The following is a 13,294-nucleotide window of genomic DNA, read 5'->3' on the forward strand; positions in this document are numbered from 1 at the left end:
GGACATTCCATTGCCCAAATATAAACATAATTTCAAAATCTCTATTTATTAGATATACTCGTAATGACATTTTGCATGGAATTAATTAAGCATTATTGTACTGAAGTATATCTAAAATCAGCTTGCATAAGCAGATGTTCTAGGACTATACAATCATAGACTTCCCAATTTAACTCAATGAGAAGTCTTTGCAAGGCAGTCGCCCTGAACAACTGCTGCCTCTTGAGTTTAGCTCCACTGAGCTAAACTCCCAGGAAGTAACAGATCTGGTTGTCTTTATGACAGCCAGATGGGTATAATACTGTTAATTTGTATTGAAATCTGCATTTTTTGTAAAATGGGAAAAAAAATAGGGACACACTCTTCACACATAAAGAAAAAGTTAAGTGCTTTAAGTGTTTGGAGTGTTCATTAACTGTGATTTGAAGTTGTCATTGTGCCAGGAGTCTGTATATTTTGCTAGGAAACACTGCACATCAAGAGTTTATCTACTGTAACTCCACCTCCGGCTGCATCATGGGTCGTTATCAGCCAGCCAGAACCAAGATTTCAGAGCTGGCTTATGTCAGTTATGTGCAAATTTTGAAGCACAGATATGCATTGATTCACTTAGAGCGGTCAGCTGACACATTCAGCCAATCAATGAGTTGAAGATCGGTATCTGCTTTCTGCAGCTCTGTAGAAGCCGGATGTCGTAAATCTGCCATCGAAAAAGATTATGAACATGGTGGGACCCAGATAACTGGGCAAACCATTACAAAATGATTTGTCCCATTACGGGGACATGGAAACAGGTTACTTCTGGCACCATAACCACTACAGTGGCTAAACCTTTTTGTGGTTTATATCCAAATGGAAAAAAACGTTTTGTGGTTTATAAATTTTTTTTTTTTTTTTTTAAATCCAATCTAAAACTCCTTAATCACAGTTTTGACATTTATGCCTCAGTTTTTCCATTCAGAAGAATTCACAAAAAGTACGAGTTTAATGAATAACTATTGCATGAGAGTTGATAGGCAAATGTTAAGGAAGACCAGTTCAATACTCACATACACTCTATGGCCAAAATAATTTGGACACCCATTGCTACCAAGTGCATAAAGTCTAGCACAAGAAATCTCCATAGACAACATTTGCTGTGCAATGAAGCTGAACTCCATATCAAACCCTTATATGTGAATGAGATGTCCAACAAGCACATATTGATGTGCTGGTCAGGTGTCCACTTACTTTTGGTCATATAGTGTACTTTTGGTGCATTAGCAAACTGAATACCAAGAGATGTCCCTTATTTTAATAGAAGCTAAAAATTATTTGACAAGATATTGGAAATCACATCCATTCAACCAGTATTTTCAGCCTTACAATCAACACACAATTTTGTGGAGATGTGCCATGGGTTCCTCCATTTGGTTCCTGAGGGTTTGATGTACACAGGACCATTTTCAAGCTCAAAGTAATTTGGAGTAAACAGACAAACACTGCAGGTTGGGAGAGAGAGACATAAAGGGTGGGTTTGTGGATCAAAGCTAATTATTCTTTTTAAAACCTAAATTAGATTTTTTTTTAAACTACTTAAACATTCTACCAATTAAATGTGGGTGCCTTGAGTGCCCATATGTTGGATACGCTTCCTAAATTCTTAAAAAAAAATTGGATTAACGTTTATAATAATTTTTTAACCATATTAATAATACAAAAATATATATCATTTATAAAAAAAAATCAAAAGATTAAACGATTTTAAATGTTTATCCAAACAATATAAAAGAGACATTGTAGGCACCCAGACCACTTCAGTTCACTGCAATAATAACCTCTGAGGGTTAACTCCTCCTCCAGTGGCTCACTACCATCCACCCAAACTCTCTGCTAGACAGCCACTAGAGGGACTTCCAGAATCCGTTAGCTGACGCTGGACGTCCTCACGCTCTGCATGAGGACCTTCAGCATCAGATTTTACCCTACAGGAAAGCATTGACTAATGCTTTTCTATGAGGAAATCCTAATGCGAGCGCGGACATTGTCGGGCATGTACATTAGGTCTCCCCCACTGGCTGATGTCAGCAGGGGACGAGCATGGGTGGAGCATGACCCAGCACCGAGGGACATTGGTGCTGGATTCAGGTAAGTGACTGAAGGGGTCTTACCCCTTAATCAATGCGTGAGTGGCGGTGCGAGGGAGGGGGGCACTGCAGGAGCCAATAGTGCCAGGCAAACAGGTTTGTTTTCCTGGCAGTATTAGAATCCCTTTAAATATTTGGAAAGCTTATCCAACATTATTTAATCAAGCCCCAAATCAGCATATGTAGTCCAATATAGAGTTATCTATTGTCAGTTATCTAAATATTACAGACATAAGTGAGACTGCAGAAAGTGCTTCTAAACTCAAACACCACAACTGCAACTGGGGAGCAAGACAGAAAGATCCCAATTCATGGCCAGTGGTTACTTTGACAGAGTTAATTTATAAGGTAAAGGGCTTACTAATTAAAAAAATATTAAAGATGGGAAAAAAAATGTAAGTAACCCTGAAGCATATTAATTTTGCCACTGTCATTCTTAAAGGAAATTTCCAAACAAAATAACCGCTACAGCCAGATATGGATTACAATTGCCCAGGCCTGAGTGTATGTGTATGTGTGTGTGTTTGTGTAGTGGCTGAGTGTTCTGTGTGTGGAATAGGTTAGAAGTTGTATATAAGGGGCTGAGGGTGTCTTTGTTGTGTGTGAGTGATGACTGAATTTTTGAGTCTGTGTCAGAATAATTCAATACGTAGAACTTATGTAACAAATATATAAACAAAGAAACCCTAAAATCTATTACCGGATCTCAGAATGGCCGGATTTAGTGTTTAGCCGAAAGTCAAGGAATACAGAGTAAGAATAGTCAGATAACAAGTCAAGGTCAGAATATACAAGAATTAATAAAATAAACATGCTCTAGGTTAACCAAGTGGAAACCATGACAGGGCACTGAGAAATTTTTTGAATAAGTTTTAATACCTTTTAAGAATGCCTGTGATTGGTCACTACAAGTTGTGTGATGTCGGAACATCCATGCGTGACGTCAGACAGGACATTCCTGATCATCAGAACCACGTAGGACATAGGGAGTCTTAAAAGGCTCTGGCGAGACGTGGCCAGCATCTCTAATATATTTAGAACCGGCTGCTGCCAAAAGAAGGGGAGATAGTGAGTGCCTGCCAAGTTTGAGACCATGCTTGGGAAGAAGCAGGAGCTGCGGGAGCTGCAGGCGCTGTGATCAGAACAGCACTGCAAGTAAGTATGAGAGTCTGATTGTGGCTGTGTGTGTGTGTGTCTGCCTGTGTGTTCGTGAAATGTTTTAATTTGCTCCTCTCCTGCTTACCTTTTGTCAGGAAAGGGTATTATCTCTGTTGGTCCAGTGCTTGATCCTTGGTGATACAGTGGGGGAGCTGGATCCCTGGTGTTCTGGTGAGCTGAATCCTTGGTGGTCCAGTGAAATATGACCAATATCGAGTGCAGACCACTTTAACAGTTACTTTGCAATTTAAGTGCTCAGTGAATGACCCGCTGGCTGTGGTGCACTGAGTCATCAAGAAGCACTAGGGAACTATGTGATAGCTCTTAAAGTTTTATGCACTTAATAGTATTGCTGACCACAATGCTCCATCAATGAAGTAAGGGGGCTCAGGTCCTCCTCACTCCTATGGGTTTTACTTATGACCAAGAGCAAACAGAATATGAGTCATCAACATATCCCTGTTTTGGATTTTGATATCTGTGGTATCAAGTCAATTAAAAATCTATCAGGAAGAAAGGCATCTTGTTACTAATCTATAGTCACTGACAAAGTTGCACATGACCACCAAAATTAGTATAAGGCAATTTTTTTATTATTGTTACTACTAGATGTAAAGAGTTATCGGGGGTTGTTTAGTGTATGGTAGGCAGTTAAGAGTTGTCACTTAAATAGCTAAGGTAAGGTAGGCAGGTTGACCAAAATTCGTTATAGGAGGATTTGAGTAAATAATATGGATTAATACCACCTCCTCCCCTGTTTAGATATATGTTTATAGCCTGAAGTCGTACCTGCACTTAGACTCTTTCATGAATTATAGCATTATGTAGCCTTTCTTTGTTTCACAATTCAGACCGTAGGTTCTGGAGCTGCTTTGTTTATGGAGCTATTGAGCTTGTGTTAGCGGTCAAATATTCATGGTTATTCACTAAACATATGAAAATGACTGAATTCAGACCAAAATTACAATTCCCATATTTGCTAATAGAGATGTCGCGAACATAATATTTTCTGTTCGCGAATGGCGAACGCGAATTTCCGCAAATGAAGCCCATGGAACAGCGCAGTCAGGGGAGTGGGCCTTGACAGAGCCAGGAGTAGGCAGGGGAGTAACCAGTTAAAGGGGCGTGGTTATTGGTAAATGGGGGCTGGATAATAGGAGTATATTAAGCGGCCATTTTATGAGTAAGGGACATTTTAACTAAACTGACACTTACCTGGTAATTGTTTTTGGCAGGTCTGGGTTAGTTTTTTCTTTGTCTTTCAGATCATGGCATCAATGGACGAAATCCTGGAGGGAGTGAGAGCTGCTGTGCGGGATAGAGGACTGGCCTGGCTTCATGAGCAACTGGGGGCTCAGGGTCCCCCCCCTACAGCCCCTGCGGCGGCTGCACGGCGTTCCATGAGGAGGGCGAGACCGCCCCAGCGGCTGAGCCCAGGCATGGAGCCCGAAGTCGGCAGACGGAGGAGCCCGTCAGCGGAGTCTGTTAGGGCCCTGGATGAGGTAGCGGGCCCCAGCGGAGTGGAGATACCGCGGCCGGCACCGTCTGTTCGACGCGGTGCTGGCCGGGCGCGGGCAGCAGCTAGGCCGAGGCCTACCACGCGGTGTGCTCCCGCCGGGAGGCGGCAGGCGGGACGGTTGCGGCTGGAGCCAGGACGCAGAGCGGATCGGATGGAGGAAGCAGTGAGCGGCCCGGTGAGTCAGGAAATGGCGCTGGGGCCGGGCAGCGGGCGGGGTGCAGAGCGGAGGCCTCTAGAGGACAGGCGGTCCCCCTGATGGCAGGGGGAGCCCCTGTGCAAGGGGACACAACGGGGGCGGCCTCTAGTGGGGCCAGGTGCAGCACAAGGGACACAGACGGCGGGTCCGCCCAGCCAGGTACCTTGGGGCCGGCAGGGCCTGCGGCTTTGGCGGACCGGAGGCGCCAGGACAGACAAGTGGAATCCCCAGTTCACAAGGCGGCCCAAAAGGGGCCAGGTTCAGCAGGTCGGGATAGCTCCCAGGAATCAGCCCAGGGCATGGAGACAGGACGGGCTGGGAGAGAGCGGGAGGGCCACAGGGGCGGCTCCCAGGGACGGCGGGGTGTATGTCTTGGAACATTGTCTTCAGGGCACGGCACGTGCCGGGGCTGCTGAATGTGGTCGCTGACGCTCTGTCTCGTTCGCAGTGGGAGCGGTTCCGGGAAGCGGCACCGGACGCGCAAGCGACGGGGCAGGCGTGCCCGGAGGAGATGTGGCGGCTCGGGACGTTGTGCTTGGGCGATACATAAGGAGCTCGCTGGCACCGGGGACTTGGGCCGCTTATACAAAGGTTTGGAGTGAATGGGAGGAAATGATGTCCCAGGCTGGAGCGGGCGATTCCGCAGCCGGTAGGTTGGATACGCTGTTGTGGCTTCTTTGCAGGTTGGTGGCAGGTGGGTCGTCCCCTTCTAGGGTGGAGCGCTACATGTCTGCGTTAGCTTTCCTGTTCAAGTTTAACGGGTGGGAGGACTTGACGAAACGTTTTTTAGTGAAGCAAACTTTGAAGGGTTTCAAGAAGGGCAGGAGGTCTGTGGATGCGAGGAGGCCGGTGTCCTTTGCCACCCTTCAGGGGTTGGTGGGGTTGTTGAGCGAAGTGTGCAGCTCGGCATTTGAGGTAACTTTGTTCTCTGTGGCTTTCGTATGGGCTTTCTTTGGGGTCTTTCGTATTGGCGAATTGGTGAGCGCCAATAGGTCGGGGACATCGGGCCTCCGGTATGAGGATGTGGTTATCGAACAGGACAAGGTCGTGATTTGGCTCCGGCGCTCGAAGACGGACGTCTTCGGAAAGGGTAAGAAAATTGTCCTGTCCTCGCTACCAGGGTCCCCGGTGTGCCCGGTAGTGTGTGGGGACGTGTTTTTACAGATTCGCCCGAAGGTTGGTGGTTGCTTCCTGATTCACGAGGATGGGAAAGCGCTGTCGCGCTTTCAGTTCTTGCGAGTCTTCCGCATGGGGTTGACGAGATTGGGCTTGCAGCCCGGACAATTTTGTACGCACTCCTTCCGTATCGGGGCTGCGACTGAGGCGGCGCGTCTCGGGCTAGGGGAGGAGCGGATAAAGCAGATTGGGAGATGGGAATCCATCAGGTTCCGTGCATATGTAAGGCCGGAAAGGTTGGTGTGAATGGAATGTTGTGGATGTGGGAAAAGGGTGCTCTGCCGGTTAACTGAATTTGTTTCCTTTCAGGCTTGGTCGCTTGGCTGGTGGGTCACTCGTTTGTCTACTGGGCGGAGAAGAGGGCCGCAGTTCGGAGACAAGGCACACAACTGGGTTTTCTTCTGGACACAGTGGACCTTCGGTGGTTTGGTTTTCGGGGTTTCAGCTGGCAGAGCATAAGTGGGGAGATTTTTGGGATGTTGTCAAGGGGGTTTGCCCCAGATATACTTTTGATTCACGGTGGGGGCAATGATTTAGGTTTGGTCCCCCAGAAGGTGTTGGTCAGGAGAATGAAGAGGGACCTGGATAGGGTGAGGGCACTGGTCCCTGGAGTTACGATAGTGTGGTCTGAGATGGTGCCGCGGTTGAACTGGAGGCATGCCAGGGACCCAGCGGCTGTGGCACGTTGCCGGGGTAAAGTAAACAAGGCCATGTCTGTCTTTATTAGGAGGATAGGGGGGGTCCCAGTGAGGCACTTTGAATTGGAGGGCGGGTTGCCCAGTTATTTTAGGCGGGATGGTGTGCACCTGTCTGAAGTGGGGTGTGACCTATTAAATTTAGGTTTCCAGGATGGTATTTCCAAAGCCCTATTTATGTGTGGTGGGGGTCGCTCGAGACATTAAGGGTTCAAGTCTCTTGCTATGGCGGGATAGGGCTTGGGTAATTGGAAGGTAGGAGGAGTATAAATTGGTTAGGCTGGATTAGACTGGAGTGTGAAATGGTTTGTGGGTTCGAGCTCATCGGTGGCTCCGAACCAGGTGGTGTAGGGGGGTCTCGGTACACCCCTACAGTTAAAAAAGTTATGGATATGGGGCCTCTTTGGTAGGCCATGTGTTATGTGTTATTTGTTATTTATAATGTTATTTATTGTTATTGGGCGGGGTCATTGCCGGGGGTAATTTATGTACGGTGGGGGGTGGAGGTAAATTTACATTTGTGGCAATGACCCCAATTTGTTACCTTGTTTATAATAATAAATAAAGCTGTGGACTTTTTTATTCCAACAGAAATACGGTGTCTGTAAGTTATTGGGGGGTTGGGGTACACAGCGCACCTGCCGAATAATCGACTGTGCGCATGTCATGTTCGCGAACCGGCGAACCGGGCTAACCGCCATAGACTTCAATAGGCAGGCGAATTTTAAAACCCACAGGGACTCTTTCTGGCCACAATAGTGATGGAAACGTTGTTTCAAGGGGACTAACACCTGGACTGTGGCATGCCGGAGGGGGATCCATGGCAAAACTCCCATGGAAAATTACATAGTTGATGCAGAGTCTGGTTTTAATCCATAAAGGGCATAAATCACCTAACATTCATAAATTGTTTGGAATAACTTGCTTTAAAACATCAGGTATGATGTTTTATCGATCAGGTAGTGTAAGGGTTACGCCCGCTTCACAGTGACAGACCAAACTCCCCGTTTAACGCACCGCAAACAATCCGCAAACAGTCCATTTGCACAACCGCAAACTCCCCATTTGCACAAGGTTGGATACCAAGCTAGCCATGTCCCGTTCCTTGTCCTCATTGATGTCATTGAAGGTCTCTTCCTCCACCCAGCCACGTACAACACCAAGGGTCCCCGAAAGGTGACAACAAGCCCCCTGGGACGCCTGCTGTGTTTGGTCTTCCACCTCCTCAAAGCAACCTTCCTCCTCTGACTCCTCTTCTTCAGACTCCTCTCTCTGCGTTGCCTCTCTCTGCGTTATTATAAGGTGTGTTAAGTAGTACTATTCCTATCAGTTTAATCCCTGTTACGTCCCCTATCAGGGGACGTGTATATGGCATTGATTTTAGGAACCGGGAGATGGAAAAAGATGCTTGGTCGGTCCTCCTACTTCAAATTTGGGGCACTGCGCGTGCAATCTAATGTGCCACCAGATAGGAGTGGTGTGTTAAGTAGCACTATTCTTATCAGATTAATCCCTGTTACGTCCCCTATCAGGGGACGTGTATATGGCATCGATTTTAGGAACCGGGAGATGGAAAAAGATGCTTGGTTGGTCCTCCTACTTCAAATTTGGGGCACTGCGCGTGCGATCTAATGTGCCACCAGATAGGAGTGGTGTGTTAAGTAGTCCCCCTCATCAGGCCTTTTTTAGTCGAATGTATTGCCCACTGTCAGTCCCTTTGGGATCCATCCCTCATTCATCTTAATAAAGGTGAGGTAATCTAGACTTTTTTGACCTAGGCGACTTCTCTTCTCAGTGACAATACCTCCTGCTGCACTGAAGGTCCTTTCTGACAGGACACTTGAAGCGGGGCAGGCCAGAAGTTCTATCGCAAATTGCGATAGCTCAGACCACAGGTCAAGCCTGCACACCCAGTAGTCAAGGGGTTCATCGCTCCTCAGAGTGTCGTTATCTGCAGTTAAGGCGAGGTAGTCTGCTGCCTGTTGGTCGAGTCGTTCTCTGAGGGTGGACCCCGAAGGGCTGTGGCGATGCGTAGGACTTAAAAAGCTCTGCATGTCCTCCATCAACAACACGTCTGTAAAGCGTCCTGTCCTTGCCGGCGTGGTCGTGGGAGGAGGATTACTTTCACCTCTTCCCCTGTTAGATTCCCATTGTGCTGTGACATCACCCTTATACGCTGTGTAAAGCATACTTTTTAATATATTTCGGAACTGCTGCATCCTTTCCGACTTGCGATAATTCGGTAACATTTCAGGCACTTTCTGCTTATACCGGCGGCCTAGTAGCGTGGACACCCAGTACAGGTCGTTCTCCTTCAGCCTTTTTATACGAGGGTCCCTCAACAGGCACGACAGCATGAAAGACCCCATTTGCACAAGGTTTGATGCCGAGCTACTCATGTCCCGTTCCTCGTCCTCAGTGATCTCACTGAAGGTATGTTTTTCCCCCCAGCCACGTACAACACCACGGGTACCAGATAGGTGACAACAAGCACCCTGGGATGCCTGTTATGGTTGGTCTTCCTCCTCCTTCTCAAAGCCACATTCCTCCTCTGACTCCTCTTCCTCACAATCCTCTTCCAGCGTTGCCGCAGGTCCAGCAAGCGATGCTGATAAGGCTGTTTCTGGTGGTGATGGTGACCACAACTCTTCCTCTTCCTCTTCACGCTCATCTACGGCCTGATCCAGCAGGCTTCGAAGGGCACGCTCCAGAAAGAAAACAAATGGTATGATGTCGCTGATGGTGCCTTCGGTGCGACTGACTAGGTTTGTCACCTCCTCAAAAGGACGCATGAGCCTACAGGCATTGCACTTGAGCGTCCAGTAACGTTGCAAAAAAATTCCCAGCTCTGCAGAGGCTGTCCTAGCACCCCGGTCATAAAAATTGTCGTTAACGGCTTTTTCTTGTTGGAGTAGGCGGTCGAACATTAGGAGTGTTGAATTCCAACGTATCGGGCTGTCGCAAATCAAGCGCCTCACTGGCATGTTGTTTCGCCGCTGGATATCTGAAAAGTGCGCCATGGCCGTGTAGGAACGCCTGAAATGGCCACACACCTTCCTGGCCTGCTTCAGGACGTCCTGTAAGCCTGGGTACTTATGCACAAAGCGTTGTATGATCAGATTACACACATGTGCCATGCACGGCACATGTGTCAACTTGCCCAAATTCAATGCTGCCAACAAATTTGTTCCGTTGTCACAAACCACTTTGCCGATCTCCAGTTGGTGCGGAGTCAGCCACTGATCCACCTGTGCATTCAGAGCGGACAGGAGTGCTGGTCCGGTCTGACTCTCTGCTTTCAGGCAAGTCAACCCCAAGACGGCGTGACACTGCCATATCCGGGATGTGGAATAGTACCTGGGGAGCTGGGGGGGTGCCGTTGATGTGGAGCAAGATGCAGCAGCAGAAGAGGACTCAGCCGAGGAGGTTATGGAAGAGGATGGAGTAGGAGGAGTAGTGGAGGTGGCAGCAGGCCTGCCTGCAAGTCGTGGCTGTGTCACCAACTCCTCTGCAGAGCCACGCATTCCATGCTTGGCAGCTGTCAGCAGGTTTACCCAATGCGGAGTGTAGGTGAAATACCTGCCCTGACCATGCTTTGCAGGTATCAGTGGTCAGTGGTCAGATGGACCCTTGCCCCAACACTGTGTGCCAGACATGCCATTACTTCCTTTTGCACAATCGAGTACAGGTTGGGGATTGCCTTTTGTGCAAAGAAATTTCGGCCGGGTACCTTTCACTGTGGTGTCCCAATAGCTACAAATTTTTGGAATGCCTCAGACTCCACCAGCTTGTATGGTAAAAGCTGGCGGGCTAAGAGTTCAGACAAGCCAGCTGTCAGATGCTGGGCAAGGGGGTGACTTTGTGACATTGGCTTCTTACGCTCAAACATGTCCTTGACAGACACCTGACTGTGGGCAGATGAGCAGGAACTGCTCAAGGCGAGAGACGGAGCGGCGGATGGTTGAGAGGGGGCAAGGAGGACAGCAGTGGTTGCCGTGGCTGAAGATGCTGGACCAGGAGGAGGATGGCGGCTTTGAGTTTGTGTGCTGCTTGTACTCATGTGTTGATCCCATAGGTGTTTGTGATGTGCGATCATGTGCCTTCGCAAAGCAGTTGTACCTAGGTGGGTGTTGGACTTGCCACGACTCAGTTTCTTTTGGCACAGGTTGCAAATGGCATCGCTGTTGTCAGAGGCAGACACACAAAAAAAATGCCACACTGCTGAGCTCTGCAATGACGGCATTCTGGTGGTGGCAACAGCATGCGTTGATTGGCGTGCTGTCTGGCTGACCCCGGGTGCCGATGCATGCTGTCTGACTGTGCCACTAGCTCCTTGCGACGACCTCCCCCTGCTTCCAACTTGTCTCCTCCTCCTCTCTGTCTCCCCATCTGAACTTTTCCCCTGTTCTTCTTCTCTTCTAGCATTTTTTTCGATTAATGGTACTATGCGTGCAAGCTACTGTGACAACAGATATGAGTGGCACTGTGCACTGACAGAAGTTGGCAGAGTAGACGCTGTAGGCCTGACACACACGATTGCAGACAACTAACTACTATTCAATCTATTACAGTCAAAACATTTTTTTTTAGATGTACACTACTGTTACACCAGATATGAGTTGCACTGGTGTGACACTGTGCCCTGGCAGGCCCTGAAACGCACACGTGTGAAGGAAACTGACTGCTGTTATTTCACAGTCACATTTCTAGTTTTTTTTTTTTTTTATGTACACTACTGTTACACCAGATATGAGTTGCACTGATGTCTATCTTCATGAACCCAAAAATATTTCCCAAGATTTGTAGTTTTTTTCTAATCTTATTCCAATCATTCAATAGATATTTTAGAATTACACTACTGACTTCTTTCCCAATTTTCTTGGGTTGCCAGATATACTTAATTAATTCTTTTCCATTTAGGGCTTGGGTCTCTAATCCAAACCAGCCAGATTTTCCAGAATCTTTTTTAGTTAGTAACTGGGTATGGAATATAATAGAGGCTTCATAATGACTTATTATATTCGGAAAGTTCACCCCTCCATGCCCTATAGTATTCGTTAATTGTTCTAAACTAATTCGAGGTTTTTTCCCCTTCCAGATAAAGTTTTTAATAAGCCTCTGTGTTATCTCCAACCATGGCAGTGGGATTTTTAGAGGAACCATTCTAAAGAAGTATGTCCATCTAGGTACTATATACGCGTTTATTACGTTTATCCTTCCCAACCAACTAAGAAACAAGGGATTCCATTTTTTTAACGATATCCCAGTGGACTTCAGAAGCCTAGTAAAGTTAATCTCCACCATTTTGTCCAACTTATCCGATAATATTACCCCTAAATATTCAAAACTATCATTCGCATCCGTAAAGCAATATGTCTTCAAAAATGCATTTTTCCACTCTTTGCTACAGTTCTTAAATAACACAATTGTTTCATCTGAGTTTATTTTGTAGTTTGAGATAATACTAAATATTTCTATTTCATTCATCAAGTTGTCCATTGATTTAATTGGGTCTGTGAGAGTCAAAATGGTATCGTCAGCATACATGCTTATTTTTAATTCTCTATCAAAGGTTGGAACTCCCCGGATGTCCGGATTTTCTCTTATTCTAATTGCAAAGGGTTCCATTGAGAGGATGTATAAAATAGGTGAAAGTGCACACCCTTGCCGGGTGCCATTTTTCAATGGGAACCAATCTGAGCATAAATCTATGCCCACTACCCTCGCCATAGGGTTTTGATAAATAGAGCCTATTGCAGACAACATCCATCCATCTATACCCATTGCCCTTAACACCCCCATCATATATCCCCACCCGACCCTGTCAAAGGCCTTTTCTGCATCCAGTGACAGGGTCAGGAGAGGGATTCGCGTTCTATCGCTCCAGTCCAGAACATTGATCATTCTTCTTATGTTAGTACTAGCCTGTCTAGTTGGGACAAACCCTATCTGATCTCTATCTACCAATTCCATAATTATTTTTTTCAACCTATCTGCAAGTATAGATGAAAATAGTTTAGAATCAACATTAATAAGTGAAATCGGGCGATAGTTCTTTAAATCTTGAGGATCCTTATCTTTTTTATGGATAGGGATTATATTTGCTTGTAATAATTCTTTAGGGCCTGTACCTTTCAAAGAGATTTCATTATATGTTCTAGTCAAATATTCTGCTAACATATCTCCATATATCTTATAGAATCTATTGGTCAGACTGTCTGGCCCGGGGGTCTTATAATTCACAAGTTTTTTAATAGCACCTGTAAATTCCATAATTTGTAAAGGGGCATTAAGCATTGTTTTTTGATCCTCAGAAATCCTGGGAAAATTAATTCCCCTTAAGTAATCATTTATAGCCTCTTGTTTTGATTGATTTGGTAAATTATACAACTTTTCATAGTATATTTGAAACGCCTTTGCTATA

The 13,294-nt window shown here is 46.4% G+C and overlaps 1 protein-coding gene across 1 annotated transcript in view; it reads right to left on the bottom strand.

The window, feature by feature from the left end:
* OCA2 (OCA2 melanosomal transmembrane protein) overlaps positions 1-13,294 on the bottom strand; it is a 300,931-nt gene that overhangs the window by 236,962 nt on the left and 50,675 nt on the right. The gene's annotated exons all lie outside the window — the stretch shown is intronic.

This window comes from Pelobates fuscus, chromosome 1 (assembly GCF_036172605.1).
Source record: "Pelobates fuscus isolate aPelFus1 chromosome 1, aPelFus1.pri, whole genome shotgun sequence".
NCBI classification, from domain to species: domain Eukaryota; kingdom Metazoa; phylum Chordata; class Amphibia; order Anura; family Pelobatidae; genus Pelobates; species Pelobates fuscus.